Here is a 27,762-nt window from a genome sequence, read left to right as displayed (position 1 = left end):
AGTAATGCATCTTCTTTAATGTTACTTCCACTAACAGAACCACATCCATTTCTGATGTTGAGTAATTTGAGTACGGGACACCTTCAGAGCCACCTTGAATTATAAAGCCTCTCTTAAGTTATTATTAAATTCTCCATGTGAAAAACCTTTGGAATAATTCAGAGGCAGAATGGTCGTAGATGAGGGGTAAGAAATAGGAGAATCAGTGGGGTGATACCAGTTAAAACTCTTCAGAGCAGTGTTTCTTAACTTCTTTTGAGTCACAGACCTCTCTGGTAGAATGGGCCTCTTCTCAGCATAATGTGGTAGGGTTTTTTTATTTGTAATTGAAGGAAATAATAAATTTCAATTAGAAGTTACTGATAATAAAGATTTTAATTTTCCTCCTTCAAAGTTCACAGACCTGCTGAAATCTGTGGAATTCAGGGCAAGAACTGCCCTTTTAGACAGTGACTTCTCTTATAGGATTGATTTCTTCCACTTCTCAAAGTCTATGGACCTGGGATATTTCCCCTGGAAAAGCCATTCAAATAACTTTGTAGGAGATTCCAAGCAGGCCTTTTTTAAAAGAGGCTTGCTGAGCGAAGACAGAAATGTTCCATCTTTTGAACCAGCAGATGTGGTTAGCATTCAATTCAGTGAAGTGGAAGTTGAGGCATACCATGGACACATTTATCTTTAGATTCATGTATGCCAAGGATTTAATATGTAACCCATATTAGGGTTACTTTCTCTTAATGTAACTAGTAAACCTCCTATAGATTACAGATTGCTTCCTTTTACATCTTCCAGAGTCTTTCCTTGCATCAGTCCTATTGAATATTAATAATTTGGATGAAGGGGCATAAATAGCATGCATATAGAATTTCAGGCAAATCCATCAACATGCATGTATTAAGTACTGTACTACATGCCAAGGTATGACAGGGAAAAAGTTGGAAGGGTAACTGATCTGTTGGATTATAGAATCAATATCCAAAAGGATCTTATAAGTCTAAAATAAGGGGCAAAATTGAGTATTATGAAATTTAAAAGGTATAAATATCAGTCTTAGATTTTACAATTGATTTTTTTAAAATCTCAAGTCCAATACAAAGGAAACAGGGCTCAGACACCACTTCACATGAGAAAGACTTGAATGTTTTAGTGGCACTCAGTGAGTTTGTAGTTGTGTTAGAGGCCAAAAAAAAAAAAAGCTAATGCAGCCTTTTTAAGGGTAAGGAGGGGAGACTAAACCTGTGGTTGATAGAAGACCTTCCATAAGAGGAAACTCCCTCTATTAGTTCACCTGATCAGTAATTAGAAGTGTTAAGTGAGCTGCTGAGAGCACTGAGAGGGTAGATGAGTGAGTTACTTGAGGTCGTAGAGCCAATATGTATCAGAAATAGAACTTCAGCCCAAAGTTATTGCTTGGTGGATAGAGGCCCTTTTCTTATTCCTCCTCTTCTTCCTCCTCCAGTGTTCTCATTCTTAAACAGTATGGTAGTTCATGATCCACAGGTCACCACAAACAAATCAGAGAAAGGGTACCAAAATTTACTGAAGAAGATGGCCATTACAGGAGTGGAAAAATGGCTGAGGGCCTACATTGGTGTCAGAACTTGCCACCTGCCCTAGGGAAATATCTTGTGGTCCCTTCTTGTGGTTGGATTTGCATTGCTGAGAGAGAGAAAATTTGTTCCTCCCTCCTCAAACTATACCAGGTGTTGGGGTGGGGGAGGGGCAGGGAGAGAAAAGAGCTTCAATTAATGACTAAACTTGATTCTGAGAATTGATAGGGACTGGAGAAGTTAACTGTTCTACCAAAAAAAGGAATAACAGCCTTTCAGATACTTAAAGACAGATATCATCACAGATAGCATGTATCCCCAAACTTCTTTTCTAGCCTAAGCATTTCTTTTCTTATCTTTGCCAATCTGATGGATGGGAGGTAAAACCTCAAAAGTTGTTTTAATTTGCATTTCTTGTATTAATGATTTGGAATGTTCTTCCTTTAGTTGTTGATAGTTTAGCTTTTTCTTTAGAAAACTGCTTATTCATATCTATAGACAGCTTAAGAATTGGTAAATGACTTTTATTATATAATTATATTAATTATTGATATATTTGTTATCTGACCTTTATGTGAGATTTTTGATGTGAAAATTTTTTCTACAGTCAGTCTCTTCCAATATTTTAGGTGTTTATTTTGTTTGGGCAAAAGCTGCTTAATTTTATGCACTCAATTGTCCCTTTTATTTTTTATAATAATAATTAGCATTTATGTAGCATTTTAATTGTGAGCATTTGCAAAAAGCTTTACAAATATATCTCCTTTTATCCTCACAACAATCCTAGAAGGTAAGATGCTATTATTATCCTCTTTTTACAGATGAGGAAACTGAAGCACAAAGAGATTAAGTGACTTGCCCAGGGTCACTTAGCTTGTAAGTGTCTGAGGCTGAATTTGAACCCAGGTTTTCCTGACTCCAGGTGCTATCTACTGGGCTATTGAGGGGCCTCTATCTCTTGTTCGTTTAGAAATTCTCTGCCATCTTCCCCCCCCCACATCATAGTTATCCATTTTCCTCTAATGTTTTAAGTGGCATGACCTTTTTTTTCTTTATTATGGATCTTTTGTGTGTGTTAGGCCACGTGTCCATTTGAAATTTATTGTGGCATACGATTTAATATGTTGTTTTAAACCTCATTTCTTCTTATATGTTCAGTTGCTTCTGCGTCTTGCTTGCCTAGTCTGTTTCACAAATCAACTTTTTTACTTTGAGAGTTTGAGATTATTTTAAGATAGTACCTGTTTTAAAAGTATGTGTGTATGAGGGAGTTTCCATTTTAGTAGTGCTAGGATTCTTTTATTCCTACTTTTTTTTCATTTTTTCCCTTGACATTTGTGACTTTTGTCCTTCCACTTTTGTTATTTTGCCCACTACTACAAAGAAACTTATTCATAGTTAGAGTAGAATAGTACCAAATCTGTAAATTATTTAAGTAGTATCATTCTTTTTTTTACTGTGTTGACCCAGCTCGACCATGATCACTGAGCAGTTCTCCAGTTATCTAAATCTTATTTTATTTCAATAAAGAGTGTTTTACCATTGTAGTCCTATAAATCTTATGTGTGTGTTGGTAGGTTAACTCCCAGATGTTTTATTCAGATGACTTTTCCTTAGCAAAAATATATCTTTGCAATAGTTTTTAAAGAAAAAGTAACCTGCTGTCCTGAACTTTCTTTCCACTGTAATGTTGCAGTGGGGGAAGGAGAGAAGCAGGCAAAGAGGTGCATTTGCATGTATTATTGCAGCTGCTGATGTAGATAATTGGTTTATCTCTCAGCTGGATTCAAGCGTGCTCAGCTTCCGGTTTTATCTCTTCTTTGCCAGGCCCCTAGTTTTTAGGACCTTAATTGCACCATCTAATTGCTGGGAAGTCTGGTGTGGACTACAGACCAGTAGAACAGACGTGATAATCAGGGAGAGCACAGGAAGTCTCAGCAGATAGCAGCAGTCTGTCAGCTCCTGTCTTTCTCACGAGGAAGACCTTGTCTAGTCTCTCTAAGGCTTGCCTTGTCAGGCTCTTCAAACCAGAAAGATATGAGACAGGAAACCCAATATGTTGAGGTTCCTTGAAAATCTAGTTTTGCTTCTGGTTTCGTCTGATTGCAGTACAGCGGCTGCCTAATGCCCTGTTACAACATTGCTAATAAAAATTACATATAGTCAGCTTTCAATTATCTGAATAGGGATTGTCCATGGCAAATGTTTAATCCCAAAAGGGCCTTTCCCTGCTATATAACATGTTTCTGATTCTGGGCCACCTTCCCATCTTGTCATCAGTGGTTAGTTCTCAGGAACTATAAAGTCATTTTATCTTCCATCTGAGCTAAACTCTATTAGGCAGGTAAATTTTCTGTTAAAAAAAACTTTTAAAAATCTATTATGCAAACCTTATTGTAAATGATATTTGATTTATCTTGGCACAAGAAATTATCCACATGTAACTATTTGAATCCTTTAGCACCAATTCCACCAATGGCTAGAAACAGTAGTGTGCAGTGGTCACTAAAATTTTACTTCATGATTAGTCATTATAATTTTAGTATTTTGTTTAAGGAAAATATACAAAGCTACTGTTGGATTCAGTAGAGCTTTTAAATTAATAGGTAGTTCATTAACCATGAAAGCATAATAATGATTACAATTTTAATATTACTTTAAAGGGCTGCAAACTATTCTTCATACGTTATCACATTTGATCCTCACAGGTTTGGGAAGTAGGTGCCATGATGACCCTCATTTTACAGGTAAGGAACCTCAGGTTCTGAGAGAGGGTGAGTGACTTGCCCAGAGAGTTTCGCCCAGCTAGTAAGTGTTGGAAGCAGGATTCAAACTGAAGTCCTTCTGATTCCTAGTTCAGTACTCTTGTCTATAATGCCACTTTAAATCTACATAAATTTGAAAAAAAAAGGGTAGTATATGTATGTGTGAGATAATATACTATTTCTATAGTTTCTAGAAGGCATGTTTATCATACGAAGTTATGATGTATTGTGTTTAGTAAAAATTAAAATGACAGTACATATTCATAAAGATTCACTTTTTCACCAAGGTTGGGAGTGGCTCTCAAGAGGAGGGGATCCACTTGTATGTCTTCAACTTGGGCTCCACTTTCTTTCTCTTCTGTACTGTTACAGTCTTAAAGCAAGTTGTTTTCAGTAACCCGGGGCACAGCTTATCAGGGTGACAGGAAATGCAATTTGAATGACTTAACTGCTAGGTGGGAGTAATTTAGCATTTCCCACTCTCTTGTTTAAAATTCTGAGATCTTTCATTCAAGGGTCAGGAGAAGGGGCACATGTGCTGTCACCTTAGTTCCTCTTTCACTCTGCTATGGGATCCTTATTTAATCATCTTCTCTTGGAACTCTTTGCCATTCAAAGAAGTATGCCAACTGGAATTCTTAAGACTCATCTTTGGGTTTACCAGCTTCATCTTCTTCCACATTTTAAGGTTCAGAACTAGTTGAAAGCCCAGGTAAATGTGACTGGATAAATGATATTCCTCTCCTTCACCAGGTATATACTGATCTGTGAAGTAGAGCTGGCTTGGTGACAACTTGGTGGTATCTTAACTGCAGGAGGAGATAAGGGAAGGCGCCCTGCCTGTGGGCTCCCTAGCTAAATTAGCTTCTGACATTCATGCCTGTGTCTGCAAGTGCCTTCTGAAGTGGGGGTGTGGAGGAAGAACTGAGTGTACCTTTGCACTCTAGCCTGTGGGCTCTGTGTACTAGTTTGCTTATCTTTTGGCATATAGGTTTTCGTAGCACAGATGCTATGTGGCCCATGAATTTTTGTTACTTTCAGCCACTGCTCTATAGTGACAAAACCTGTCAGCAGCTTAGAATGGTCAGAAGTTAAGGCTAGTTATTCATTTTGATACCAAGGGAAACCAGTTTGGAATTCCAAGGCCAGAGGAAGAAAGGTAGGAGTTCCTTTTAAAGGGCTTACAAGAAAGGGAAGGAGTTCTAGAAAGGGGATTGTTGGGCCGCTTAAAATGCTCTGAAATATACCCATTTGTAATTTTGCTGTCATCCTTATACCATCCCCTAAACAGAACTTATCTTTCTCTCTAAACCAGGAGTTCTGACCTTGGGAATGCACAGACCCAAAGGATCTATGGATAGATCTCAAGGAGTCAGCTAACTTAGATGGGGGGAAAATGACATCTTTGGTTTCCTTTGTAATTGTATATATATTATGCATTTAAAAACATTCTTCTGATCAAGGAATACATTAGCTTCCCCAGAATGACAAAGGGATCCATAACACAATTTAGGACACCATTAGCTTTTCAATCATGTTCACAACCATGGAAGGCATCCTTAATTCTTTCCTGTCCCTTACCTCCATATTCAATCCATTGCTAAGTCTTATTGCCAAGATAAATGATTTGCCATTTCCTTCTCTAGATCATTTTACCGATGAAGAAAGTAAGGCAAACAGGGTTAAGTGACTTGCCCAGGATTACACAGCTCGTGTCTGGGGCCAAATTTGAACTTAGGATGATGAGTCTTGCTGACTCCAGGACCAGCACTCTATTTACTGTGCCACCTACCTGCCCCATTGTTGATTCTAAAGCTACAGTATTTCTTGTTTTCATCCCCATCGCCACTCAGTCACTGTTAGTTCATGTTCTCATCAATTCCTTACCTGTACATCTTGCACATCTCACGTATCAGGCCAACCAAGACTAGGAATGTGAAGGTTCTAAGGATGCTTCAAAGATTCCAGCCCAGTTTTGAGTTTCCTTTTCTAAGTAAGGACTTTTGAGTGTCATAAAGGAATTTCCAATAAATTGTGACCCATATTTTATAGACCCTATTTCCTATAATGCCCAAATACAGGTCTAACCTTTTCTCAAAGAGGAACTATTTTTTATTTTCTTGAAGGTGTGACCATTTATTCTAGCTGTGTTTATTTTGTTCATGAAAAAGATGTTTGGTTTTATTCGCTCAAAATTGCCCATTTTGTCTTTTATTCTAATAATGATGATGATAATAACTAGCATTCATATATAGCACTTTAAGGTTTGCATAGCATTTTATAAATATTATCTCATTTTATCCTCATAACAACCCTGGGAGGTAGGTGCGGTTATTATCATCATTTTACAGATAAGGAAACTGAGACACAGAGAGGTTAAGTGAAAAATTGCATCTTTACATACATCATGGGGAAAAGGGTATTGCTGAGAGTGAAAATGCTGACTGTACCCTTTTTCTACTAGGACTGTCTTGTAGCCTTAGAGAAGGACTGTGGTTGCAGCAGCCAATATATGGATTTATGAGAAAGGACTTTGAAAGCTTTTGGTAGGTGAGGATCTTCTAGTTGAGGGGGTGAGATGAGAAGGGCAGGTTTTCCTAGATGTAACAGCATGTCTGAATGTTGAGCTTTTGATAGCACTAAAAAAGTTTAGGGGCCAGGACAGAAATGAATCTAGCCATTTAGTTAGCACTATAACCTTTGCTATTATGTAAATTATTCAGCCTGGGAAATCTAGCTTGTACAAATGACAGAAGCATTCCTCTTCAGCTCAAAGCGATTTATTTTTCAGAAACTAAATATACCCATTTATGCCACATTTCATAGTCCAGCTTGTTAGCTAATGAAGTAGCATTTATTAAGCGCCTACTGTTATCAATCATGTCTAGTTACTGGGGATACATAGCCAAAAATAAAACAGTTCCTGCCTCCAAGTAACTTATGTTCTTTAAGAGGAGATGTGTGGTCACACGTGTGTAGAAAACAAGGATCTAGAATGTTTTCTCAGAAGGCATTTTGGAGGGAAGCACTAAGGTCTCATGTAAGAAGTGGTATTTGAGCTAAGCTTTAAAGGAAAATGGAAATTCTAGGAGGTGGAGGTCAGGCTGAAGTACATTGTAGGCATAAGGGAGGATCTTCACAGAGGCACAGGTGGGCCAAGGGCTGCCATGAGGGAGGAAAAACAGGAAGGCCAGTGTGGTTAGAACTTGGAATGATATGCTTGGAAAGGGTAGGTGGAAACCAGATTGTAAAGGAGGAGAAGTTCGTATTTTATACTGAATTCAGTAAGGATCCATTTAAACTTTTTGAAAAGTGGAGTAACATAGTCAGAGATGATCACTCTGGCACATGTGTGGAGGGTTGGATCAGAGAGGGGAGAGACTTAAGGCATGGGGCGAATTAGGAAGCTATTGCAATAGTCCATGTGATAAGTGATGAGGACCTGTACTAGGTTGTGTAGGTTGAGAGGAAGGCTCGAACATGCTACGTGTTGGGGAGATAAAATCAACACAACTTGGCAGCTGATTGGCTGAGGGAGAGAGAGAGGAGTAGAGAATGACTCCATGGTTGCAAATCTGAGTGTCTACAATTATGATGCTGCCCTTGACAAAAATAAGAAAGTCCAGAAAAGGGGATAGGTTTTAGGGTAAAGAAAACAAGGGATGTTTCAGAGATTTTGCATTGGAGATGTCAATGGGGTGTTCACATGAAGATATCCAAAAGTCAGTGCTGAAAGACCATCTACTGGTACTCAGGAGAAAGACCAAGTCTGGATATATAGATCTATGAGCTGTCTGCTTAGAGATGATCATTGAACCCAGGCAGAATGATGAGGCCACCTAGAGAGGAGGGACCAGGACAGTGTATTGGGTTCGCCCACAGAGTAGGATGTGAATGATTATTCAGCAAAGTAGATAGCAGGGAGAACCAAGAGAGTGCTATGTCAGGAAAATCTTGAAAAGAAAGAATGTCAGAATAAGCATGACCATCAGTTTCAAATGCTACAGAGAATGGGAGTCAGGAGTCCTTTCTAGAGCCACTGACTAGTTGAATGATCTTGGACACATTCATTTCTTTGGAATTTAGTTTCCTCATCTGTAAAATAAGAGAGTTGAATGAGATGATCACCGAGGTCCTTATGAAATCTAAAAATTCTGTTATTTTATAATTAAAATTTTACCTTGTCTCATTAGATAAGCAATCAGGTTTTCTAAGGTTAAAAAATTAAAGACAAACATTCATTCCTTCATCTGCTTTAAAAGTTGATGGCTCAGGGATAAAACTTAAATAGAAGTATCTTTGTATATGTAAGTATCTTGTGGAAGGCATGAGGAGGTAGGCAGGGGAAGGCTCTCTTGTATATCGTTTAAACAGGGATCAGTTGAAGATGAAGATTAAGTCACTATGTTGTAGTCTTTCATAGAAGAAGTTCCTATGAGGTCTGAGGTGTGAGCAGTATCACAGATGAGATGCTCTTAGAAAAAGACTATCTGTTCTTTACCATAGCTCAACTCCTTTTGTGCTTCTGTGATGTATGTTGAATTGTGTTTGGGTCTCTTTGTTTGTTTGTTTGTTTTATTTTCAGGTAGTTGGGGTTAAGTGACTTGCCCAGGGTCACATACTAGTAAGTGTCAAGTGTTTGGTCTGAGGCTGGATTTGAACTCAGGTCCTCCTGACTTCAGGGCCACTGCTCTATCCACTGCACCACCTGGCTGCCCCTGAATTATGTTTTTTAGCAGAGTGTAATCTAATCCTAATCTGATTTCTTATGCATAGGTTAAATGTAAGAATCATAAAAACGGATCTGTAGGTTATGTATATGTAACTATATAACATGTATAAATTACATCTATAACTATCCCAACTCTCCAAATACGAACAGAACAGTTAAGTCTGTTGTTGGTGGTTGGTCCTGTTCACCTATTGAACGTTTGATGTACAGCCCAAGGTTGCATTATGTAGGAAACAGAATAGCTTCCTGGGAGCCAGTGGAAATTTACCTGAAGATTCCATATTGTATTGTTGTACCCTAGGGGACTGAAGAGGTCATGGACATGGCTGTTCCACCAGTGATGCAAATTTCCTTCTTTTTCTTCTCTGTCTCTGGTCTGTGTCCTTCCCTAAAGTCACCACGGGAAGCATCTAATCCTATTTTCTTTTTCAATCCTAAATACCTTTGTTATTGCATAATTTCTTCCTTGTTTGTAACTTGTTGCACCTTCCTAGGGCTCACCATGTGCCTCTTCATTGCCTTTTGGTGGACCTTCAACTTTGGGGTCATTAGTAAAGTCATTCTAGTGAGAGTGCTTTGGTGACACTGGAGTTTTTGAAGTCCTAAGTACTTTTTAGTAAAGCACTGTGATAATAACAATGTTGGTAATAATGGCTAACATTCATATTAGCATGGCATAATTTTTCAAAGTGCTTTTCTTACAACTAAGTTAGGTAAAAAAGAAAAATATTATGATTATATCATTATACCCATTTTGCAGATGACGAAACTGAGCTTAACTGATCCAACATTAGATGGCTAGTAATTGGTGAAGTTGGCTTTTTCTTATTATACCATACTACCTCTTGCTTACAGTTAAAAGCTGAACTCAAAGCTAATGTTGACATTAGCAACAGCCCTTGACCATTGTTTATTTAGGAAGAAAAGTCAGCATTACTAGCATTTGGGTAAAATCAACATGAAGGGAGGGGTCCTGTTAGGACCAGGTCAGAAATAGATCTTTTTTCTCTTGTTTCTGCATGAACTAGTGTATTTCACTGATTTCTGGGTCTCTTTCACACTTTCCTTCCTCCTCCCACTAGCAACTGTTTCTATAGTGAGTGGGCCTTTTTTTCTGTATCAGGAAAAGATCTATTTTGCTGTCTTTTCTGGTGGTGATTTTAATATTGATATTTGGGGGCCTTTAGACATTCTGTGTTCACTAATTCCTTGTTATATTTGGGCCTATCCCCTTTTTCAAAGGGTTTGTTAGGATTCTTAGCTACCCTAACTGGAAAATAGCCAGCTACTCTCAACACTAGCTACTTTTAGAATTCTGTAGTCTAGTGAATGCAGTGGTTACAGCTAGATTCCAAATGTATATCATCTCTTTGCATAGATCGATAATTTAAAATGTAGTTGAAAGTCCCTAGAATAAATTGTGTATCTGCCTACCCATCTTACAAAATGGGGTACCTTGAGGGTATCCCCCAGTGGAAGCCTCTCGAATTCATATTCCTAGTTCTACATGTGGAATGTATTACTATCAACTGAATTATCAATAGAGACCAGTGAATTCCTTCTCCAAAGACTCTACCCTTGAAAAAATGGCAGACTCTTAGGAAAACACTTTTTCTTTTACTGGTGTTTTCCAACTCCTCCCTCTTCTTTTGTCCACTGTAACATATAGTACCTTGAGTACAGTAACACATACTCCTAATCTTTATACTTTGGGAATTGACAAGTACAATTTTAAGATGGTTGAGGTAAGTTACCAGTCTCATTACTCAGAACAGATTATTACTGGTTTTGTTATTGTTATAATTAATAACATTAGCATATTATATACATTTATTAGGTAAGTCTAATGTATTATGGTATTCAGGTGGCCCTGACTTTATGTAGGATGCAGGAACAGATATCTACTAATAGCTCTGTCACTCACCCTCTAGTTCTGGGTCACAGACCCAAGGTTGACTAAGGATGGGACCTTTCCTCTAGGAGGGGTATTTAAGGATAAAAAGCTATTATTGGGCCCTAGAATGTATATAGAGTGAGGAGAAAGTTCAGAAACAAATGGTACCTGTGTAGCTTTAACCCCAGAAATGGGGGGGAGGGTGTCTCTGTGTGTGTGTGTGTGTCTGTGTGTCTGTGTGTTGGGAGGAGGGGATGTATCTCAGTTTCAGTCTGAAGCCTGTAGAGAAATAAGCAGGAAAGGAAAAGGATCCCAGACCAAAGGGAAGCCTACAGTTATGTTTTTCCAAACCTGCAGAGCTTTCCACTTGGCTGATAAAATCTGAGTCTAAGAGCAGTCTACTTGAACTCCAGCCAAGGGTAAGCCCACAGGTATGCCACCCAGGCCCATACCTAGGCCAAGAATTTGCAGAGCTCAGACCAGGAAAGCAATGATCAAAATTTGCACTCAATTAGACTATTTGGGGAGCAATGAAAGCTTGTAGGTTTCTAGCTTGAGTTGTCCTTGCAATCCAGGAATAACATAACACTCAGTATGCTAGCACAGGAGCAGAAGGACACAAGAGGGCAAGATCAGCCCAGACATTCCTTCCAGAAATAAAAAGAACACGTCCCTAACATAAAATCTAGAGTCAGGAAGTAGGCTGGAAGAATAAGGAAACAGAAAGAATCCCACCATAGAGAGCTATTGTGGTGATAGAGATGTTCAACACACAAACCCATAAGAAGAGAATGATTCCAAAATATCTATAAAGGCTTAGAGAAAAACACAGCTAGTGCACAAATTCAACTAGAATACCTTGAGGAGATGAAGCAAAAGGTTTTTGTTTTGTTTTGTTTTATGCCCAAAAAATGATTTTAGAAACTAAATGAGGATGCTAGAGGGAAAAGTGAAAAAAGAAAAGAGAGCTATGTAAGAAGGAATCAGAAAGAGAATCTATAGCTTGGGACGAGTATACAAAACCTTATCCCTGAAAATTCAGTTGAACCAAGAAGCTAGTGATTCCCTGAGACATTGAGATAAGAAATATTAATCAAAGTCAAAAGACTCAAAGTGGGGTGGGTAGAAGAAAATGTAAGGTATTTCATAGCATAAACAACAATCACTTAGAAAATAGATTGGGGAGAGATAAGTTGAGAATCATTGGGCTACCTGAAAGCCATGCCCCCTCACCTCCCCAAAAAAAGAGCTCTGATAGCAATATTTCAGGAAATCATAAAAGAAAACTGCCCAGATCTCTAGAACCAGAGGGCAAAGGTGAAAATAGAAAGAATCTACCATTCACCTCCTGATAGAAATGGAAACTCCTAGCAACATTATAGTGAAAATCCATAGCCTGCATGTCAAAGAAAAAGTATTGCAAACAACCAGAAAGAAAAATTGCAAGGACCAAGGAGCCACAGTCAGGATTTATCAGTCACCTCTTTAGGAGCAGAGAGGTTGGAATAATTCCTGAAGACAAAAGATATAGATTTGGAAACAAGAATAACTTCTCCAAGAAAACTAAGTAAAATCTTAGAAGGGGAAGAATTAGATCTTAAATGAAATAGCAGACTTCCAAGCATTCTTGATGGGAAGACAAGAACTAAGTAGAAACTTTGAAATGCAAACAAAGGAGTCAAGAGAAACATAAAATGGTAAACATGAAAAAACAATTAAAAGTGACTAAACAAGAGTAAACTATTTATGTTTTAATAGGAGAGGTATCAGAGCTCTGTCATCATGAGGGTTCATAGAATGAGTCTAAGTAGACAGGTCTTGAGAATATTTCTATAATATTTTGACGATCTTTACAGAGAAATGGAAAAGGAGGGGAAGATGAATACATTAGGGTAGAGGCAAAAGGTAGGAGAGGAAGTATAGAGGAAATTATCTCACATAATTGATTTGCACAAAGAGAAATCTATATAAACAATAAGGAAAGAGTAGGGGGAGAGGGTAATGCTTGAACCACACTCTCATCTGAATTAGTAAAAGGATGGAAGAATACCCACATACAGTTGGGAACAGAATTATATTTCACTGAACAAAGAGACAAAGGAAGAGGAGATATGGGAAAAAGATGAATAAGAGGAATGACAGGTTAAGGGAGAGATTTGTCTTAAGCAAAGCAAACAGAGGGTAGATTTCAAAGAAGGGTTTAAAAGAAAAGAGGATAAAAACTTGTTTTAGTGCCCTGAAAGAGAAAATGAGAATAGGTTCAAGAGAGCAGATGCAAATAATGCCAAACCTTAAGTACTGGTGCTGAGCTTATTCCTTTTGCACCATTCTCTTCTTCATAAAGATCAGGTGAGAAACAAAGTGAAGGAAAGGTGTAAGAGACCAGGATGGAAATAAATATGCAATTGAGAGTCATAACTATGAATGAGATGAACTTATCCACAAAATGGAAGAGGGTGCTAAAATGAATCAGAAAGTAGAATCCAACAATATGTTTACAACAAATTCGCTTGAAACAAAAATGTGTACATAGAGTTAAAATAAGGAGCTGAAACAAAGTCTATTACGCATCAGCTGTAGTTTAAAAAAAAAGACAGGGGCAGTAATCATGATCTCAGAGCAATAGCAATAGACTTAAGAGGTCATAGAGAAACTACACCTTACTGAAAGGTACCTTGGACAAAGAAATAGTATCAGTATTGAAAGTTTATTCATTAAATGGAATCGCATCTAAATAGTTACAGAAAAAGTTAAAATGAGTTATAAGGAGAAATAAATAGTAAAGCTATAGTAGTAGAAAAACCTCAATTTTACCCTTCCCAGAACTAGAGAAATCCAAACCAAAAAGAAAAAAATTAAAGACCTGAATAAAATTTTTTAAAAGGTAAATCTGGGGGCAGCTAGGTGGCGCAGTGGATAGAGCACCGGCCCTGGATTCAGGAGGACCTGAGTTCAAATCTGGCCTCAGACACACAATAACACTTACTAACTGTGTGACCCTGGGCAAGTCACTTAACCCCATTGCCTAACCCCCCCCCAAAAAAAAGGTAAATCTGATAGAACTCTGGAATATTGGATTATTTAATTCTTCTAGTTCTTGTTCTGTTAATCTGAGTATTATTGTAAATATTCGAGAGGTCTATCAGATTAACAGAACAAGAATTAGAAGAGTTAAACAATCCAATCTCAGAAAAAGAAAATTTTGAAAACATAAGTGAATTCCCCAAACTAAAATCCCAGGGAACAGATGTAAATTCTATCAAACATTTATAGAACAATTAATTCTAATATTACATAAAACATTTGAAAAAATAGGAAAAGACAAGGTCCTACTAAATTTCTTCTGTGATACAAATATGGTTTTGATACCTAAACAAGGGAGACTAAAAACAAAGAATACAATAAGCCAATATCCCTAATGAATAATATCACAGACATTTTAAATAAAATATTAGCATAGAGACTACAACAATATATCACCAAGATTATGCACTGTGACCTGTTAAATTTACAGCAGAAATTCAAGGCTGGTTGCCTATTAGGAAAACTATAAACATAATTAACCATATTAATAACAACCCAAAAAGATTATATTAGCAGATTCAGAAGAAGCTTTTGATAAAATAACAGCACCTATTTCTGTTTTTAAAAAACATTAGTGGGGTAGCTAGGTGGCACAGTGGACAGAGCACAGCCCTGGAGTCAGGAAGTCCTGAGTTCAAATCCGGTCTCAGACACATAACACTCACTAGCTGTGTGACTCTGGGCAAGTCCTTAACCTCAAATGCCTCACCCCCCAAAAAATATTAGAAGGCACAGGAATAAAGTGATCTTTCCTTATTACAAGTAGTTTCTTTCTAAAACCAAGAGTTAGTATTGTTTCTAATGAGAATAAGCTAAAAACCTTCCACCAAGTGTTAAACAAGTAGGTCCAGTGTCACCATTACTATTCAATATAGTCCTAGAAGTGCTATAGCTATAGCAATAAGAAAAGAAAAAAAATGCAGGAGTAAACATAGGCAAAAAGGAATCAAAAGTATTGCTTTTTGAAGATTATATGATGGTATTCTTACATCCCCAAAGTTGGATAGAAAATAAATCCACGTTATCATCAGCATTTTTGTATATTACCAACAAAATCCAAGAGGAAGAGACAGAATTCCATTTAAAATACTATGGATATTCATCTCTAGCTACTAGGGTGGCCCACATCCCTAACCTATTTCCCTATACTGGGGGAGTCCTATGCGCCATTCACAGTCCTTGCCCCCAAAGCATCTCTGTAGTAAGGAAGATAAACCTAAGAGTCTTATGCTGTGTATCATCAATAAAGTCATATCAGGGCACATATACCCCTACAGAAAGTATGAAATATTTAGGGGTCTGCCTGCCAAAATGTATGTAGAAACTATACTGACTCTTTGTTTTAGATAGAAACCACTTATAATAAGGACAGAGCACTTTATTCCTCTGCCTTCTAATATTTTTTTAAAAAACAGAAATGAGTGTTGTTATTTTATAAGGATAAGAACTATTCCTCAATTGATAATGGTCAAAGGATAGGAATATGTAGTTTTTAGAACAAGGAACCCAACTTATCAGTTGCCATATGAAAAATGTTCCAAATCACTAATAATTAGAGAAATGCAAATTGAGACAACTCTTAACTTCACACATCCATCAAATAGGCAGAACTGACAAAAAAAGAAAAGGAAAGTAACAAATGCTGGAGGGGTTGTGGGGAAACAAGTGCATAAATGCACTATTAATGGAGCTCTGGACTGGTCTAGCCAATATCAAAACCAATTTGGAACCATGCCCACAAAGCTATTAAGCTGTGCATACTCTTTTACCCTGCGATACCAGTATTAGGTCTTTCCCTCAAAGAGGTTAAAGCATGAGGAAAAGGACCCACATGCACAAAAAAATATTTATGATAGCTTTTTTCCTGTGTGTAATGGTGAAGAGTTGGGAACTGAGGGGGTCCTTATGAATAGGAAAATGGCTGAACAAGTTATAGTATGTGAATATAATATTATGCTATTGTGCTGTAAGAAATAATGAAGGGAATGGTTTCATAGAGAATGGGGAGAATTTTTATCAACTGATTCAGGAGTGAAGTGAGCAGAACCAGGAAAACAGTTCCTACAACAGCAGCAGTATTTAAAGATAAGAACCATTGTGATCAATGAAATGATAAATCACAGTTCCAGATAACTCATGAAGAAACATGCCACGCACCTCCTGAGAGAGAGAGTACAGATGAAGACTTTTTTTTGGACATGGCTAATGTAGGAATCTGTTTTGCTTGACTATAACTATACATATTTATAACAGGTGTCTTGTTCTATTTTTCATGCTTTGTCAAGGCATGGTAAGAAGATGAAAGGAAGAAAAGATAGATTCTCCATTTCAAAAAATTTTTAATTAAAAAAGTATTCAAATGGTGTACCCAAAGTACATCTCTGAGGGATCTTTTCATTAACCTTCCTAATGGTTGGCATCCATCCTCTTAGCAAATTTCCTTGAGCTCAGTTTTCTTTTGGATCAGCCCACTTTGAATTTCCTCAGTGCTTTGTACCTTCTTTTCCTGTTCTAACCTGTTATGCCTCCTGTTGAGCTGATTTTTCCAACCCCTTCAGTCTTGTTCAGCTCATCCTGGATTTTCTGCCATCTGTTCATATAAGATTTTTGCAAACTCCTAGAGTACCCTTTTTTTCCCCTTGCAACTTCATCTTCTACTGTCTTCCAAAGCCACCTGCATTTCTAGTGCTTAGGAAACTCACTTAGAGAAGCTACACAAGTTATTATGCTAAAGAAACCTTCATTTGATGTTTTCAGTGTTTTAAGTTGGCTCACAGCACTTAGCCTAATAGCCCATCAGAATTTAATTACAGTTCAGCTAACCTGGGTCCAGCAAGGATAAACACTCCTAAAATCCATTATCACTTTTCTGTAGAGAGTCATTCACCATTTGGTCCAAGGCTTTATGATAGATCATATACAATATCATAATTGGAAGGAACCTCAGAAACCATTTAATACAATTCCAACCCAAACAAGAATTATTATAAAAATATTAAATGAAATACATCCCTTTCCATATTATTTTTTCAAATCTTGTTAGAGTTACCCACCTCGAGCTTTTTTTCATGTCAGCCTTGGCAAGTTATTTAACCTCTCTTGGCCTCAGTTTCCCCATCTGTTAAATAAGGAGGTTGGTCTACATGACCTCCAAAGTCCTTTTCATCTCTGAGTCTCTTGATCCTATGGTGGAATCCATTCTCAGTCTACTCCCCTTGTGGTTTTAGTTAGGAAACAACCCTGTTTTAGAAGTTAACCTGTGCTTGTCTATTATTGCATTAATTTTTCTTTTTTCAAATATGCAAAAGCTTACCAGCAAAATCAACAAATTACCATCAGAAAGGCACTATTCCTGAGTGTCCCCCCAAAATAAGCTGCTATTTAAACATCTGCCTATTAATAAAACATAGGGTTGTATTTTTTTTTTCCTAAGGTTCATCCTTAACTGAAGACAGTAAACCATGTTTCTTTTGTTCAGATTTCCTCTTCCAGGGAAACAGCCCCGGGAGTTTCTTCACCTGCATTATCCATTACTGCTTGGTCAGAGAGTTAGCTGTGGATTCATATTTCCAAAATAAATAAGTTTTTCTGCCAAGAAAAATATGAAGCTTGGGGGATGAGTGGATGGGGGCGGAGATCTCAGGAACTGCTAGGGAAAGTTGCTTTTTCCGTGGCATGACTTAGACCTCACCTCTTGTTATTCTTTGCTTAGCTCCTTTGCCCTAGCCTTGGTTTTCATGGATTACCTAGGTGCTTTACCCATCTTAGATTTTGCTGTCTGGCACCTACCATGTTGATCTGGTTGCCTGCCACCCCTACCTTTAAACTAAGGGCATTAATTTGGTTCTAACATGATTCACAGATGTGGCCGTGGAAGGGGGCCCAAGAGCAACATACCGGTCAACCTGGAATTCAGGGTTCTGAAATGGGGTGGCTCCTGTGGAATAGGTGGAGAGAGTTATAAGCCCTAGAAACAGAATCAGCCTCAGGCTGGGCATGTTTCAGCCACAGCTCCACAAAGAAAGGATTTGTGTGTTTCTTTATGTGTGGTATGGAAAATATTATTGGTTTCAGGTCAGTCTTTTCAGCCACATTCATACATATTGGATTTAGAGCCAGAAGGGAATTTTAGAGAACTAGTTCAACTCTTTCATTTTAGAGATGAGCAAACTAAAGCCTGGAAAAAGTAAAAGGAGTTGTTTGACCTTGGACAAGTAAGTAGCTGAGCTGTGATTCAAACCTTGACCATCTGACTCCAAATACATTGGAGACCAATCTCCATTATTATCATGCTAAGCATGTATGAAACTGGCTAGTGTTCAGGCTAGTTGCCAAAATATAACTATTAAGCAGAAAAAGTACCAAGGACCCCCAACTACAATGAACAAAAGATTTGTTCCTTTTCTACTGAACTGCTGACTTCCATTATACTGGACATTTGGCTAGTGAACATAGCTGACATCTAGATTTGCTATCAAACCTTGACACTAACCAGGCTTTGGACTTTGGCCATAGTGTATACATTTGTGAGCAGATAATCTCTAAGGCAGCCATGCAGATTAACAGAGGCCAGATTTTCAAGAAACAAAATACCAGCAAGCAAGTTAGAATCCTGCTTCATCAGGATGCTAATGCCTCTCAATATCAGTCATTTCTAGGAAATTTGTAAGTTTATGAAGTGCGGGTAGCAAAACAAAGAAAAGTACATGAGCTCAAAGGCTAAAGGAATTTAGTTAGCTGGAAGGCCTTTGGTAGCCTTTCTCTCCAGTACCCAAATGATGAACTAAGAGAAAAGTCTGCAGCAGGCAAGTTGTTTTGCCTGGCTATGTGTGACTGAAGTCAGGGATGCTTTATATGTCCTGTAGGCCAGAGGTGTCAAACATCTGCTGAGGCCAGCAACTAAGTATCCCAGAACCAGATTAAAATTATAATTGGGAAATATTTAACAAAATAAATATAGATACAAAAACATAGAAAATGTTAATATGTGATATTCTAAGTCAATATACAGATGACAGGGATGGTCCCAATTTCTATTTGAGTCTGATGCTATTGCCATAGACTACTGAGAACTCTTATCAGTAGAGCTGAAGCCCAGGTACATATTGTAAGCATGGCTCTTTCAGCCACTGTTGATGGCACAATCACTGGTCAGGATTTTGTCCATCCATGTGGCAAGGGACAACAGTGCCATTTGTTTTTCTATCTGGAGAAGCTGATAAACCAGACTGGATTCTTCTTAAATTACTTTAACACTTTAAAGGGCTTTCACACAATTTCATGTGTGTGTATATGTAATAAAATAATTAATTCCCAGTAATTTAGGGCATAGTTTAAGTTAGAAATCTGATTTATAGGCTACTTAGAAAAGACATATGGCTTTATTGCTTTTAAATATACAGAGAGTAACTCATAGTAATTTGGGAGTTCATTTGATATTTAAACTCTTGCCAAATGGATGTTTTGGGGTTATCAGTTTTAATTAATAAGATTGCATTGGAATTAGCATTTCATTTGACTGCATATTGTTTTACTCAAGTGGTTAAAAATAGTTGTTGTATCATATTTTGTTAGACTAGTTCCCTACAGTGTTATTTATTAATAACTTGTTAAATTGCATCACCTAAGTTTAGTTTGCTAAGCAAAGGTAAAGGACCTTATCTTTCAAACTAGTATTGGATTTTGTTGTATTACTATTAAATGTGTCTGGATGTTTGTCACAAACATTTACACTCATTTGGAATCATCTCTTTGGGAAATACTTTTGAGCAGTGCTATCTCAAGATTGGGACATTTTGGGGAAAGAAGATGACTTGTTTGGATTATATTGCATTTGGGCAGTTGCCACCTTCTTTCATCCCTTTTATTTCAGAACCTTCTCTAATGGGGAAAAAAATAGCTAGGCATTTATTCATGAAGTATTTATCAAGGCACTGTGGCAGGGGCTGGAGATACAATGGCAAAAATTAGAGTGTCTACCTTCAGAGAGCTTCCATTTTGGACTGCTGGAGAAGGTGACAGGGTATATGCATGTATGCAAATACAAAATGCCTACAAAGTAAATATGAAGTCGTTTCCTTGTAGGGGGAGCCTAATACTAACAACTCAGGGGATTGGGAAAGGTGTCATGTAAGAGAAGATGGCACTGCAGCTGACCTTTGAAAGAAGCTAGGGGTTCTAAGAAGTGGAGGTGAGGAAGGGGTGCAGTCCATAAATGGAGGAGAACCTATGCACAGAGAGGAGAGGTGGGATGTAATAAATGAGAAATAGTAAGGAGGCAAGTTAACTGCAATGTGTAAAGTGTGTGAAGGAGAGTGATGTATAAGAAGACTAGAAATGGAGGTTGGAGCCAATTGGTAAGGGCTATAAAATTCCAAACAAAGGAATTCACATTTTATCCTAGAGACAGTAGGAAGCCACTGGACCTTACTGAGCAGGTGATTGGCATGGCTAGACCTATATTTTAGGAATATCACTCTGGCAGTTAGATGGAGGATAGACTGGGGAAAAGAGGATTTTGAGTTAGGGAAACAGATGAGCAGGCAGCTAGGAGGCTTAGTGGATTGGGAGGTGGTCCTGGAGTCAGGAAGACCCAAGTTCATATCTGACCTCAGACAGTGATTTGTGATTCTGGGTAAGTCACTTGACCTCTGCCTCATTTTCCTCAACCATAAAATGGGTTGGTGTGTGGATCAAGCAAGATAATATTTGTAAAGCACTTAGCACGGTGCCTAACATATAGTGGGGCACTATATAAAAGACCATGCCATTCCCTTCCCTAGTAGGCCATTGGCAGTAGTTGGTGCAAGAGCCCATAAGGGTCTGAACCAGGGCAGTAGCTTGTGTGGGGGAAGAAGGAAACAAGCTTAAGATAAATTGTGGAGGAACAGTCAACAGGTTTGGCAACTGATCAGAATGAGCAGTTACCAGGCTTTATTCAGCATCTACTACGCGCCAGGTACTGGGGATACAGGTACAAAGAATTTTTTTAAAAAGATCCATACCTGCAGTGTGCTTTCATGCTAATGGAGGAGTCATCAAGTACATATAAAATAGATGTAGCAAATTATAAAGTTAATAAATACATTTCAAGTGTGGATCTTAGAGTCATCTTCAATTCTTCCTTCTCTATCCTCAACTCCTTACACTCCTGTATAAGGGAAAAAATGAAGCTGAGGGTAACTCAGGAAGCAGAGGGGTTGGAGGGGAGAAGAGGGTTTGGCGGAAGAGGCAATGAGTTCTCGTTTTTACATGTTACATATTTACACATCACATTCCATACATAGCTATGAACCATCCCATTGGAAATGCCCAATAGGCCATGGGTGGGGGGGGAGCATTTATTAATTGGTAGGCACTGTGCTAAGAACTTTGATATTATTATCCCCATTTAACAGCTGGGGGAAACAGAGCTTAAGTTACTTATTCAGGGTCTCATAGCTTGTAGGTATCAGAGTCAGAATTTGAATTCAGTTGTTCCTAATGCCAGGCCCAGCACTCCATCCAGTGTACCATCTAGCTGCCTATTGGTGATATATACTGGAACTCAGTAAAGAAACTGAGACTGGATATATAGATTTGAGATTTATCTGCATAGAGCCGAAAATGGAACCTATGGGAACTGGTAAGATTACAAGAGAAAGTGTATAGAACAAGAAAGGGCTTAGGTCAGAGCCTTAGGGTCCACCCATAGTTTGAGGACATGGCTAATAATCAAGCAGATGGACTTTGTTTATTTTATGAAGTCTGTAACCACTGATCTTTTGCTTCATATCTTGCCTGCATGGCACCTTGTCCATGTACATCTACACGTGTCCTACTCCAGGCTGCATTTTGAACAAAAAGCTCCCAAATGTTTTAGGTGATGTGAAATGTGACACTAACACATTGCCTTTGTGTTTTTTTTTCTCCCAATATAGAACATATATGCTAAAATAAGTGTTATTCCCCAAATTAATCTCATTGAGAGATTATAGGCTTATTTCAGTTATGCTGATGTTCAAACCAGTTAGGACTGTCTCTTGGGAATTGCCTTCAGAGCCAGTGTACAGACCACACAGGAAAATTGGGCTTATTTTTTGTGTTTGCATAAACTGTTATCAGGCATTCCACTAACTTATGCTCTTAACTGTGCCTTTGTATTTTCTTCACTACATGCATAATTGATACACATCATAACAATCCTGAGGGGCTTCATGTCCCTTCCAAATGTGAAAAACTTTTTTTTAAAAAGACAGTATATTGTTAGTGTTATGAGTGCTTTATTATTACAAATTCTTTGAAATATAAGATCTTTGTAAAGTGTGTTTCTTTTCTTTACTTTTCTTTTCTTTTCTTTTCTTTTCTTTTCTTTTCTTTTCTTTATTTCTTTCTTCCTCAGTTTTGTCTGATAGGGTACGCTGACTTCCATGTACATTAAGACAGTACTAACATTAGTCTGGAGGATGGCTATTGCTTAGAAAAGACCAGAACATAAGAAGATCCCTGTCCTTTAGGTGTAGATGTTTTAATTTGAGAAAGTCAATCAGAAAAGATAAAATCATGGAATTAAATGTTTCCTGATGATTTGGTTTTTTATATTGTTGACTATGGGCTTACAACTAAAATGTGTACCCTTTTTTTTGGCTTATGTAACTTTTATGTTAATTCGTACAACATGGAGTACTTTCTGAGCCACATAAACTCAATATATTCCTCTCATGGTTCAAATGTGTTAGTGTTAACACTATGAATGAGGCCATGACTTGTGCATTCATTGATAGGGAGAACAGCCACCAAACTGTCGCATAAGAAGTAAATATAAAACATTTGTTTAGGGTTTTATAAAAGATGCAGCCATCATAAACAACTTTATGGCATTTATAACATAAATATCAAACAGGATGATTGAAAACAGGTTGCCAACTTTTTCTTATTCAGGAAGCTAAACCCTTCCTAAAAGGACATCTTGTTGAGTCCTAGTTAGAAAAGAAATATTGATACCACAGAGCAGCTAGGTGGCACAGTGGATAAAGCTCTGGGCTTGAAGTCAGGAAGACCTGAGTTCAAATTCAACCTCAGACACTTACTGACTGTGTGACCCTGAACAAGTCACTTGATCCTGTTTGCTTCAGTTTCTTCCTCTGTAAAATAAGCTGGAGAAGGAAATGGCAAACCACTCCAGCATCTTTACCAAGAAAACTCTAAATGGGGTCGCAAAGAGTCAGACATGACTGAACAACAGCAACAACGTTGATATGACAGAATGAGATGATTTCAAAGCCATCCTGACTTGTGTAGTGTTACTTTCTACACAAGTCTGGTCAGTGTTTATAAGGGATATTTATAGGAGTGTACACCTATGTTTATTCAGCTCTGAAGCTGAAATAGGTGAGATCTCTTGCAACTCTGAACACAGTTGGTTTGGAGGGGAGCGATTCATAGCTGTAGGTGTATAGGCAGTAATTTTAGGTACTTCCTTGCGGGATTTGTTTTCTGAGGTACTTTCAACACTATCATCAATGACTGATCATTGCAACTTACAGGAATTTTAAAAGAATATTTTAATTGGAAAAAGCATCAGTCAGCTGTCAAGCTTCCAGCTTCCACTTTTGAGAGCAGGATGTTGAATGTGAGTAATGACACAACAGGCCTATAAAATGCAGAATAACCCTCTGATGACTCATCCAGTACAATGCAGTATATTTGTCAAGGAGACTGAATCATATATGGGGGAAACCACTTTTCAGGCAGCCAGCTGGTTCTCAGGTCAGCAAGAGACGATCCATTTTTATCAGAAGGTTTATAGTAGCAATAATGGTAACACCGAGCACTCTGGCTCGAAAATGTAGAGGAAATGGCATCTCCCAGCAGGTATGTACTTGGTATTCACATATATCTTATTTTGGCATTCTTTTCTGTTGCCTTTCTTCTCTATTTTCTGATCTTAATTTTTTTTTAGGTAAAAAAAAGCAATTCTAATCATGGAAGGCTAATTAATTTTTAAATATATATTTCCTCTGTATGCATCTATGTGAAACTTCATCTATAGATGGAAAGTCATTTTCCCTTCTTCCTTCTATAGAAAAATAAATTTTTTTTCAATGTGGTCAGATGTGAAATATTTTCATATTTAGTTCCTCTCGTGAAGTCCTGAGTTTAAAGGGGGGGAGGTGTAAAAGTGGAGACCCTTTTAGTGGGTAATTTTGAGGTTATTGCATGAATAAGGATGGTTGAGTTGAGGAAGGGGAGTTATGGTAAACTACTGAGCTCTATATAGAAAATTTCTTTTTTCTTTCCTTTGGAATTTTTTTTTAAAGATGCATGACTTCATGTAGGAAACATTATTCTAATAGTGAACGTAGTTATATTTGCAAATCAAAATGTAGCCATGCTAAATTCATACAGTTATTTTTTCGGTGAGGCAGGGTAGCATAGTATTAGGTAAGAAAGAGTAAATGTAACTTAGAAATGTCATGTGTCAAACTGCCAAATCTCATGGTTGAGACTTCTTGCTGAAATAAAGGGCCTGCATTTTATCTCTCCCACCCCCACCCCCTTTTTTTTTGGTATGAAAATCTAACTGTGCTCAATCCACAGAATCCATGTATTTAAACATGCTTAAGCATTCCATTATATGTTGACAGTCTATTCAGTGTCTCCTCATTTTAAAAATAAATGAATTTTTTGAGCCTTAGATGTTACGGGCAGATGGCTATAGATAGAGCATAGCATGTACTATTTATGTTTCATGGGCCAGTATGGCGACGGGTCAAGACCTGTAACCCATCCATTCACTAATTCTTTAAAATCTTGAGTTTCTTTAGTAGAATTGCATCTATAGGCACATCTTCTATTACTAGCAAAATATCAACTAGTATTTGGAGTACCTAGCTTGGAAAACATACAGACATTTTTCCATATCCTTTCTCCCTGTGTGAAGCCTTTAGTAATGGTTTGGTTTTTTCTTAGGTTCCTTAGAACACCAGTTTTACACTATTAGTTTTAGGAAAGCTGCTAATGAATACATGATTTATACATCTGAGTAGAATCCATGTATACAATAAGGTAGGAAACCAGCAGCAGGGAGATGTTTTGTTTGGGGGGGGCGGGGGAAGGGGGCTAATTTGTTTTTTGTTTTGGTTTTTTTGGGAGGAAGGAGGAGGAATCAAGGTGTCTTTCCTTTAGAATTGCCAGTTTACACAGGGAGATGTAGTCGGCTTAAAATTTCATTAATTTTACATATTGTATAAATGAATGCCACCTGTCATGCAGTAATGTGCTAATTATAGTAGAAGACAATCAGGAAGAAGAACAATATTTCAGATATGTGGGAGTTTTGCTAAGAATTTTCCTATCACATCTGTGCTTTTTATATATTAAGTGGATATTTAATAAATAGAATTTGATAACTTTTTTTAAAGTCAGATTCAGTATGAGAACAGATTTTGAATTATTTTTTCATTGAACTTTTTTTAAGTCATGTAAGTTATTGAAGAACTATTTATTAACTTAATTAGATCAGTTGTTTTGCTTTTTCTGAAAATGTAGCTCTTTCCAACATCGTTAATATGCATCAGAATTAATTTAGCATCTACAATACTCATTAAAAACATCTGTAAACAGATCATCAATTAAAATGTCCAACTTATGTGACCTATTCGTTTTATTCTGAGGTCTTTTATAACTCAGCTGCTTTGACTTGGCTGTTAAAGTGGGCTAAAGTGTTTCATTATTCTTAAAGATGTATAGTAAGTGAGTTATTTGAGCCCTGTAGGTTTTGATTTACTAATTGTGTTTTCCATGATAATCTCTATGCACGCAAGACTGTGCTACTCTTGGTCTCTAATGATTTCTTCATCTGTGACTTTCTTAGAACTGTACTGATCCTTTCAGGAAGGTATAGATTCTTTTAGCTTGCTTGCATTACCCTCCTCTCTGGGTGTATTGATCATTATGATTTTTTTTTTTGAAGAGAATCACTTCTGAGGTTGTGGCAGCCAATCCTCAGAGGCTTCAGTGCCATTGAAAGATAGGTACCTTCTATCTAGAAAGATAATACAGTTTTCAGGTCTTTTCTCTCTAAGGGAAAAGAGGCCCTTCAACAATCAGTAGATTTTTGCAGGCCTAAGAAGTTCTAGGTTTGACACTAGGAATTGCAGTATTCAAAGAAATAAAAGACAGCATCCCACTACCATCCCTCCATTGGATTATTTGAATCTTCCCCATAGAGTTGGAATCCATTGCCCCTAGATAGCTTCCCACAACCCACTTCCATCCCCCATTGGGTTATTTGAATCTTCCCTGTAGAGTTGGAATCCATTGTTCTGAGAAGTAGATAACTTTCCAAATTTTCTGTCTCCTTTAGTCTCTGACATCTTGTTAATGGATAAATGGAATGTTTTTTTCTTCCTTGTTTGTCACCGTGGAACTGTTTTATAATGTCCTTTAAAATACAGCTCAAAAACAGTCTTCTACATGAAACCTTTCCTGATTCCCCCAGCCACTAGTTTCTCTCAGCCTACCTTGTATTTAACTACTTTGTTTATATATGTCTTTATTAACATCATACTTAATGTATGCTATATATATGAGTTTCTATATATAATTGTCTCTCCCATTAGGATTCTTTGCAAAAAAGGAGTCATTTCAGTCTTTGTACTTATAGCCTTAGTTCCTACACACACAATACCTAGCATATAGTTGGACAGTTAACAAATACTTGTTGATTAATTCTTGTTGCACAAAAATATTGAGGCAGTCTGGCCAGGTGGCATATTATTATTTACTTCTTCAAATTTTGTATTTCCTCTTCCTTTTATCTGATTGACTTTCAAATGAATGAACATAACCTAATACCAAGCCAGCAAAAAAAAGAAATTCTATCTTAACTGTAATTAGTTTTGGGGAAAACTCAGATATAAGTTGACTTGGCAGCCCAACTCTGTACTTTTTACTTGTGTGATCAATAGACAAGTCATTTAACTTCTCTGGGCCTCAGTTTCTTCATCTGTAAAACAAGGGGATTGGATGAGATGGCCAATGAGGTTCCTTCCAGCTCTGAATCTATGATATTTTTATGGTCTTTGCTGAGGTTAAATATTATATATATACATATATATATCAGGTCTGTTTTGCTAAAAAATGATTAGCGAATGTTCGTGCTGGTTAATGCCATAATCAACCCAAGATAAAAATTCATGTGTTTTTGTACAGCAATGGGAAAGCCTGGTACATCAACCAAATTAGAAAATGTTTGTTGTTAAGATTTTTTAATCATCTTTTGGGGAATAAACTTGAGGTACCTCCTTGTTGACCTATGTTATAAGGAAACTATTCTGTAAATCCTAAAGTGCTGTGTAAATGTGAGTTATAATCATTAAAGGACCTTAGAAATATTCCACCCTTATCCTTTTCCAGATGAGAAGCCCACTACTTATTCCTTATGTGACCAGACCCAACTCTAGTTTTCTCATCTGTTGAATGAGGGTGTTCATTGGACTTAGAAGATCTCTAAATGTAATCTACCTCATGACTTAGGTCCAAAGAAATTAAGTGAGTTTGTTGTAAAGATCATATAAGTAGTTAATAGCAGATCTAGGAGAACTCCAATTTCCCGAGTTCCAGGAGAATATTCTCCTGGCGTATCACAGCAGTGCGTGGATTTGTAGTCAGAGGACCTAATTTGAATCCTATCTCTACCACACAGCTCTGAAACAGGATTCCTTTTCTGAGCCTCAGATTACTCTCTGTAAAAGT

At 37.4% G+C, this 27,762-nt stretch overlaps 1 protein-coding gene across 3 annotated transcripts in view; it reads left to right on the top strand.

Moving 5' to 3' along the window:
- The window catches only part of SPRED2 (sprouty related EVH1 domain containing 2), a 173,969-nt gene that overhangs the window by 81,426 nt on the left and 64,781 nt on the right, over positions 1-27,762 (top strand). The gene's annotated exons all lie outside the window — the stretch shown is intronic.

The sequence above is a fragment of the Phascolarctos cinereus genome, unplaced genomic scaffold, assembly GCF_003287225.1.
Source record: "Phascolarctos cinereus isolate Bilbo 61053 unplaced genomic scaffold, phaCin_HiC Scaffold_2;HRSCAF=192, whole genome shotgun sequence".
Lineage (NCBI taxonomy): Eukaryota > Metazoa > Chordata > Mammalia > Diprotodontia > Phascolarctidae > Phascolarctos > Phascolarctos cinereus.
Note: the sequence above shows the minus strand (reverse complement) of the source record. Positions and strands in the feature narration are given on the sequence as shown.